This window comes from Taudactylus pleione, unplaced genomic scaffold (assembly GCF_031769625.1).
Source record: "Taudactylus pleione unplaced genomic scaffold, aTauple2 ptg000016l, whole genome shotgun sequence".
Classification (NCBI taxonomy): Eukaryota; Metazoa; Chordata; class Amphibia; order Anura; family Myobatrachidae; genus Taudactylus; species Taudactylus pleione.
In genome coordinates, this window is record NW_028284418.1 from 37,286,670 (window position 1) to 37,295,767 (window position 9,098).

A 9,098-nucleotide genomic window follows, 5' to 3' on the forward strand; every position below is an offset into this window, starting at 1 on the left:
TGCTTCTGCTGCTGCTGCGAGCCTGGGGATCTATCATAATGCTTCCTTTTCACGGTGAATAGGAAACGACTGAGAGCTGCTGCTGTGCTGATGTGTCAAGTTGGTTGACCTGTAGTTACCCGTTCAGCATTACACAGTGTCATCTTTTAGGGTCAAATGCTGTGTTATTTAACTGTTGCGCCTTGAAAGGCAACTGTGTGTCATTATTTCCAGTATAGGAGACACAGCAATAATAGGAGTCATTTATTTCACGTGTCATACAGGGATCTAGGGGGGAAATTTATTAAAGCTTGGAGAGAGATAAAGTGGAGAAAGATTAAGGGCAGTGGCGTCACAAGGGGGGAGCGAGCCGCTTCCGGGTGTCACCCGCCGAGGGGTGACACAAAAGTGCCGACTCAGTGACAGGAACCGGGTGCTGCACTGTAGCATTACCTGCTCCTGACACAGTGAGAGAGCCGGCACTGCATACAGAGTGGTTTCTGGGGCAGTGGCGTAACTAGAGGGGGGTCGAGCGGGGCTCGTGTCCTGGGCACCATCGTAACAGCGGCGCTGGGGTGCCGCCGATCGCAGTCCAGGACGCGGGTGGTCAGTGTAGTGCGGACCGCACGGAGTGCAGTACGCACTACACAGTAGCAAACACAGGCGTTGGTTAGTACACTCGTACTACCCGTCGGCAGTGTGTCTGTTTTGTCAGCCAGCCAATGAGAGTCAGATACACTCTCATTGACTGCTGCGCCCACTGCCGGAGCTGGGCTGGAGCTCATTCATGTAAGGGGCACTACTGCATAGGGGGGACCACTACTGGGGACACTGCATAGGAGGGACTACTACTGGGGCACTGTATAAGGGGTACTGCATAGGGGGGCCACTACTGGGGACACTGCATAGGAGGGACTACTACTGGGGCACTACATAGGGGAGACCACTACTGTGAGCACTGTATGAGGGCAACCGCTACTGGGAGCACTGCATAGGGGGGACCACTACTGTGAGCACTGTATGAGGGCAACCGCTACAGGGGGGGCCACTACTGGGTGAACTGCATAGGGGGAACTACTACTGGGGCACTGTATAAGGGGCACTGCATAGGGGGGACTACTACTGGGGCACTGTATAAGGGGCACTACTGGGAGCACTATATAGGGGGACCACTACTAGTGGCACTGTATAAGGTGAATTACTGGGGGCACTGTATAAGTGGTAGTACTGGGGGCACTGTATAAGGATGCATTACTGGGGGCACTGTATAAGGGTGCACTACTGGGGGCATGGCATTACTACAGGGGGCACTGCAAAAGGGGCAGTGCTACTGGGGACATTGCATAAGGGGCACTATTACAGTGGTCTTTGCAAGAGGGGCACTACTACTTGGGGCATTAAGGTGCATATGGAATGGAAAGGCATGTTCCATACCTCCATTTTCCAATGGCCACACCCCTTGTGGCATGTGGCCATACCCACTTTTTCGGCATGTGCCTGAGGCGCCTGCACCTACTTGTGGGTGGGGCTTCATTTTTTAACTTGCCCTGGGCTCCAAATACCCATTTTGGAATATGTTGTCACTACACTGTGACAATGTTTTCAGATACAAGAAAACAATCATTAGAAAAAGATCTAATAATAGTGCTAAACAGGTTTTTTTAAATACTGCGCTTAATGTAGGCAGCATTTGTTTTTACTTTCATTTGCTAGTATTTGTTGTAGATTTTAACTTCTGCTGTCAAAAGTGGGTGTGGTTCTTTCTAAAGGTGCGTACACACTGGGCGATTAAAATGAGCGATTGAATGATTACGTAATCTTTCAATCGCTCATTAATCATTCAGTAATCGTGCAGTATAATGTAGAAAACGACCAGCGATGCACGCTCCTGCTGGTCATTTTCGACAACAATCATCACCTGAACATGAAGGCCCATACACGGTTCGATATAGCAGCCGATCCGACGGATTGGTATGATATCGCTGCTATATCGTACTGTTTGTGGGCATGATATCAGCCAGTGTGCGCTACCGTGGGATCGTACATCAGTCCTCCAGATCTTACATGCTGCACATAAGATCTGGTGATGCGATGTACGATCCCATGCAGCGCTATGCGGGGGGAGGGGGATGCCGGCATATCGGGCAGCGGATCGGTCCATGTGTGTGGACTACCCAATATGTCGGCCGTTGGATCGTTCGTCACAGCGCAGGGCGCCTATTGCACCGTAAATGGGCAGCTTAACTCTAAAGTTGGGTAGACATCTGAACAATCTGACGATATTGTGACTGCCTGATCCGATGTAATGATATATCGTGCCCGTGTACACGCTGCACGCTCCACTGTACGCAAACCATGTCACATCGCATGCAGCACATAATATGGGAATATGAAACCACACAATATATCAAACAATGAATTTGCTATACACACTATACGATAGTCATTGCGATACATTTGGCCAATAAAGCTGTATTTTTATGAAGGCTTTCCCATGTCTTATTCAGTTAGAATAAAATAGAATAATTTTCCACACACAGCTTGATACTTATCATTTCAGATTTCACACTGCTATGGGCTGTCTTTCTAATGTCCATCACTTTATTCTGTATATGGGTATGGAAAACATTCCTTCACTGCTTTGGATGTAACTTTTAGTGAATTGTCAAATAAATAGCAAATGGAGTACTATCTATGAAAATACAGAAAACATAGCTCTTGTCTACTCACCAGACGTCTAGAAGCAGAGAGGGCAGGAGCCTAGAATACTGAGTCCTACCACTGAGCCCAGTGTAAGATGCAGTGACAACTTCCAGCTTTATATAGCAGATCTCATCTACATGTGATCTTATCTACTGTAGAAGTCCATCCTCCTGGCAATGTTGTACACGATTACTTTAATCTCAGTGACCTTGTCATAAGCTTAATAATAAAGATGTTAATAGATACTGAATTGAAATCATGAAATATGTTACATTGTTAAATCACACAGACTGAGGATGAAAATAGCTCTTTATTTGCTAAATAACAAGGTATCATGTGGTTGTGCTTTATTCATAAAGCACAAACACATACCACAGATCATTTGAGAAACATTATAAACCTACGTTACACTGTAGAAATTTAACATGCAAAAAAATCTAATTTGAGCCCTGCCCACAGGAGCTTTCAATCTAATAACCATCATATAATTCATGGTGTGGGAATATTTACATACTGTATTTAATTTTGATTGATGGAAGAGTTTTTTTTCCATATTTGTTAAAGCCCAACCCCCCCCCCCCCCCAAGACTCAAGAGCCCCATTTAAATTAGAGCTTTAATACTGTATATCACAAAATATCTTTCCTAAATGATATTGGAAAAGTGTTTTTGAAGTATTGAACTGGCTAACACTGTGTCCTTTTTATTCGGTTATGTATTAGCCAAGATTGAGATTGCAACATATTAAATGAAAGTTCTGTTTTTGTTTCATCACTTACTGATATAAGTAATAGCTTTTGGAGTATGTCTGGCTGACACAATTTATTGTCACATTAGATGACAAAGTTCGGAGCCATGTGATGAGAGTCATGAGGTAACCCTTCATGTCTCCTGAGAAGACTAAAGGTGAAGTCATGCACCTAAACAGTACTCGTATGCATTAGGGAAATTCATAGTAACTCTGATTGCTGGTAAGTAAGAGAAAATTAGAAGACAATTACATTTTATGAACTGTACAGAAATGCACTTGAGCAAGACACAAAATCTACACCATACACATCAGAAACCTGTATCTCGCCCCATGGTTGAGGAACTACAAGTACCAGTATGCCCTGACAACATGCCATTGGCTAATTTTTCACACATTGAAAAAGCATGCAACATTGGTTTGTAATATAGTATATGTGAACAGTACATTATTAACTTTGTAAGTTTGTCATTATTAGTGCCAGTATCAATATATAAGTTACATTAACAACAATCAATGAATCTTAAAATTTTAAAAATCGGTTTTGTAATGAATCACCCAGATCTGTGCAACATTCAACATTCAAAAAGTTCAAGAAGCGGTCCCTCAGGAAATGATCACTGTCATAGCATTTTCATGGATGTTTAAAAACACAGATCGAACATGTAAACACAGATGTGATCGCAATGGAGTTTATATGCATTTTTTGTATGTGTTAAAAACTATTTAGCAAACCCCAGTTTGTACATAGAATTAAGACTCTGAAATTGTAGAAAATTTATGGAATCCTTATCGGACATAATGGAGAATGCAGCCAAAAGGTGACCACACTCAATGGCCAATTACCAGATATGATGGAAAATCTGGTCAGAAGATAACATTGGGGCTAATTCTGAATTGCAGGCAATTCTCAATGCGCATATAGCTAATGGATTTCAGCACATGGACGCGTTCGCTAGTACATGTGGATTTATCTGCTGTCAACAGACCACACTTTTCCTTGAAATATGTGTTTCTGGCGGGTAACTGGGCAGTGACTATGTGATTGCATGGAACTCTTCTGTCTCGTGGGAGTGTTGTGGGTGTATAAGGCAATTTCCTTGAATTTCCTGTTACTAATGACGACGGCTATGGCAGCGGGCATAAGAACAGTGGGCAGGATAGTATTCCACATGCAGGCCCACAGATTTATAGTATCAAAAGGTGGATTCTCACATATGCATAAACTAGTAAGCAGGCTGCAATGGCCACACGGGAAAGCGTCCTACTCAGAATCAGGCCCACTATTGGCCTGTGTGCAGAGCTGGCAAGGCATCTTGCGTGCCCCGTTGCTAGAGAAGGGGTATGACCAAACACGGGAACATGTACACACACATGGTCGGAAAATGATTACCTGAAAAGATTGTACCAAGGGGGGGGGTGTTCATTTCCCTGTATGGCTGACTCAGCCCCCACTGTGCCACCCAGATCAGCTTGGTTAATCAATAACCACCACCCACCCTCTTTGCGCTGATTCTTGTGTGGTCATCTGACCACACTAACGGGTAGCAATGAAACCTAAAGCAATCTGGACACAAGAGACAGTTGGTTGGAGTACACCTTGGGCCTGATTTAGAGGTGGACGCAGTGCCGATATGCACGCAGTTGCCCAACATTTTTCGCACTGCTCATATGTCTGAGTTGCACCCTTGACTATCTGTGCTCAGACATACAGCACAGAACAGGATACACAGTATCAGACTGGGGGATGAAGGGCACACCGGCGAATGCAGTGGTAAGGGACCATGCCTAAGGGAAGTGTCATCCACCAGAGTCAGGTCAGCAACTGCAGCCCTTTGGTTAACCATTAGGCAACTCTTGGTGTTGTTTCTATAGAAGCGCACCAAGCACCCATGTTTATCAATGGTCCTGCTCCACCAGGCAACTGACCCTCAAATAGAGTAACAATGTATAATTTGAGTGCACAGTGTGGGGAAGTGTTGAGGCCCTCAGACAGTGGGACCCACCGGAGATTTCCCTTGTACCCCCTATGGGCCTGTCCAACCCTGGATGTACAGTTTGAGAATTATAGTGGGTGTTCCTGGTAGATAAAGGGGGTTGAGGAGTCGTCATGAGCTGGTCGCTGAAAGTGACTGTGTTCAAAGACGTTCAGCCACTCACACAGGAGGCCATACTCAAATGGACAAACTGCACCTGCCATAGGAAAGCACAAAAGAGAAAAGAGTCTATGTATGGCGCACTAAACAAATAAAGTAAAATATAATCTTTAATCTATTATTTTAAATATTGCAAAGCAAAACACACAGCGAAATATAAAAGACAACACAAATTTGTGAAATAAGTTTGGATATTTGTGCAGATTAAAATCACACTATATGCCTTTTAAGGGAATCTTCCAGGAAAATGATAATTGTCTGTTAGCGGAATATGGGCTCTGACTTAAATGATAATATCAATCTTTCTACTCCCTATTATATTTAAGGATAGAAACCTATAGTGTATCTTGTATTAGTAAGCACGTGCTAGTTTAAAAATAACTCTTAGCACACTATTTAGGTTCTAAGCACAAATTGTAGAGAAAGAGATACAATTGGATGCAATATGACAGGAGTAATTATTTTATTATGCAAAGGATCTCATGTATAGGGAAAACAAATTCTAATGTGTGATAGGAAGTAATCCTCTGATAGCATGCAATTCACGCTACAGAAGGCCTTCTCCTTTATTCACACATTGATTATACCAGATTGCCTGTGGTATTACTCAACATACATTGTAACATTCAACTTTGTTACATTGAATTATATTTCTGATACAGTTGCTATGATTGAGTTTGGGCACCAAAATTCCCTTGCTATTTATATTTCGCTATGTGTCTTGCTTTGCAATATTTTGAATAATAGAATAAAGGTTATATTTTACTTTATTTGTTTAGTGCGCCATACATAGGCCCGTATTCAATTTGAGGCAAAAAGTCTGGATACTTTTTCGCCGCTGACGTAATTTTCGCCTGTTTTGCTTTTACCCCGTATTCAATTTGAAAGACTTTCTGCCTAGGCAGAAAGTCAATGCAATGTAATAGGCGAAAAAGTTTCGCCTATGAATAGCAGGCGGAAAAAAGTGCAGAATTGGGGTTTTGGGGTGTAACGTTGTGGGAACCCCCCTGCAGCCTTTAGACAGTCCCCCAAAGTTAAACTGTGTAAGAAAAAAAAAAAAAAAAACCACTTAAGAACACCCCAAAAAAATCACTTTCATTTTGGGGGCGAAAAAAAAAAAGTTGGGGGACCAAGTTAAAAACTAGCGAACTTGACTCTGGGGGGTCCTCAAGTATACCCCAGGTGTTTTTTTATTGCAGGTGCTTGCAGCAGGTGGATTTTTCATGATTTTTACAACTTCACTTTAGCAACTTTTAAATATGCTGACCCCCATTTTCAAGTACCCCAAATTTGCTGGGATAACTTATTTTCTGGGAAAAAAACTCCTGAAAACTATTCTGCATCTCATATAGAAAACGCTATTTAGCAGCTATTGAGCCCGTTTAAAAACACCAAATACCTTCAGCGAGCCAAATTGGGGGGTGCCATAGTGAACCCCCATGTCAGAGCATCATTTGGGGGGTGTCAGGCTGATTTCTCCAAAACTGACAGTACTTTCCGCCTGTTCAAGTTTCGCCGGGTCCCGTTTTCGCGTACTTCAAATTGAATATGGCGATACGCGGGCACGCGCGCGATACTGTTCCGCCTACAAAACAGGCGAAGTAGGTGAAAAGTCCGGGCCGCGAAAAAGTATCGTGGCTCGGCTCAAATTGAATATGGCTCATAGACTTTTCTCTTTTGTGCTGTCCAATATAATTCTTAGTCTATGGCAGCACCTCTACTCCTAGAACCACAAATTTTGAAACAGGAATCACCCAGGGGCCCTATATTATCAATTATTAACCATTACCTTCCAGTGCAATAGACCATCTCTCTTTTCATTATATGCACCTGCCATAGGGCTGGTGTAATTTTCAATAATGCGACCGATGGTGCATCTAAATATGTGCATTGATGAAATTGTACGGACTTCGAGAGGGCGTCTCAGTTGTTTAAAAATTGTCTCCGTCCGTCTCCGAATCAGGCCCCTTAGGTGGCTCTACTGTGGGCCTGATTCAGAGGGAGACGCTAATGCAGCTGCGATTGTGTAATTTTCTGAATAAGGAATGCGTCTTTTCTTTATGCTAATGCCACAGCCGATGGGATTCGTACAGAGATGCCCAGCGGCTGTGGCGCTAATCTGCTGCTTAGCGTATTAAGAAACACTATTGGTCACATCATTGAACCAGCCCTAAGGAGGAGCAGAATGTTGTCTGAACATGGCTGCCAAAATCAGTGCAAAAGTTGCAGTCACTGGGGGCGAAACACCATTAACACACCTGCATCTGGCTAGTCCCCACCCCGTTTACCACCCAGGAACACCCACTGAAATTGGGAAGTAACCATCGGGACGCAGGAGCAGGTTGACCCAGGTGCACGCACAGAAATAAAACATTGGCTGCTTGCGCCACGTAAAAGAGCTAATTGGTCACCGCCCATTGAGGCGAAGATGCCGGAAGCCCTGGTAGGTTAGAGCCCACCAGGCAAAAACGCCGGAAGCCCTGGGTGGGTGGCGGCCTTGAAAAAGAACTTAAAGGCCGCCATCCCACAGGCGAAGATGCCGGAAGCCCTGGTGGGTTGGCACCCCCCTGGGTGAAGTTGCCAGAATCCCTGGGGAGGCAGTGGCCCCCCCCCGGGTGAAGATGCAGTGGAAGTCCTGGGGGAGGTGGCAACCATGAAAAAGAGCTTAAAGGCAGCCGCCTCCCAGGTGAAGATGCAGCAAAATAAATTATTAAAACATTCGGTTTTATGTTTTTGTTTAATAACAGGATGTTATTTGTCCCCTGTATTCTCACGACCAGGACTGGCTGTGAAAAGCCCGAGGCTGGTTGTGCTTTGGGCATGTCATTTTTTTTTTATGTTACACATATTTTTAACACAGATGCATGGATGGATCTCACTGATACGTACATGCATCTGTGTCTTATTGATTTTATTTTCTCAGATGCATGCCCAGCACCAGTGAGCCTCTCTGTCGTAAAGATTTTCTGTCCAACCATCCAACTAGTTGATTGGTTGGAATGAAAATCTGGTAACGTATGGGAGTAACTGATGATCAGCAATTTGCTCCTAAATGCCAGAAAACAGATGAAAATGGTTGTCAGACAAGTTTGTTAAATGTTTGATTTAAACAAGTTGTTCAAACAACAGTTTTTGACCATTTTCCGGCATTTGGGAGCAAATTGCTGATTGCCATTTGCTTTCATACCTTACCAGATTTTCATTCCAACCAATCAACTAGTTGGATGGTTGGACAGAAAATCTTTACGTGTGTATGCAGCTATATTGATAGATATTTCAGTGAAGCTATCTTTTTATATGCAAATCTTTACAAAATCGTCCAAGTTGGCCTGCATGCATAAAAGACCATAAATATCATTATCGTTCATGCGGGAACACGCATCGTTGGTCATTGGTCGATCGTTCGCTGCATAAAAGTTAACAATATGAATGATTTATCGTTGAACGATATCGTTATTGTTCATATCGTTCAGGAAAATCATCCCGTGTGTGTGCAGCTTTATGCTGCATACA

The 9,098-nt window shown here is 43.6% G+C and overlaps 1 protein-coding gene across 1 annotated transcript in view; it reads right to left on the reverse strand.

Moving 5' to 3' along the window:
* SCD (stearoyl-CoA desaturase) overlaps nt 1-2,738 on the reverse strand; it is a 35,920-nt gene extending 33,182 nt beyond the window's left edge. Inside the window, exon 1 of the mRNA XM_088475648.1 lies at nt 2,710-2,738. The gene's annotated coding sequence lies outside the window, so the exon portion shown is untranslated. The remainder of the gene's footprint in view (nt 1-2,709) is intronic.
* Between the last annotated feature and the right edge of the window lie 6,360 nt (nt 2,739-9,098).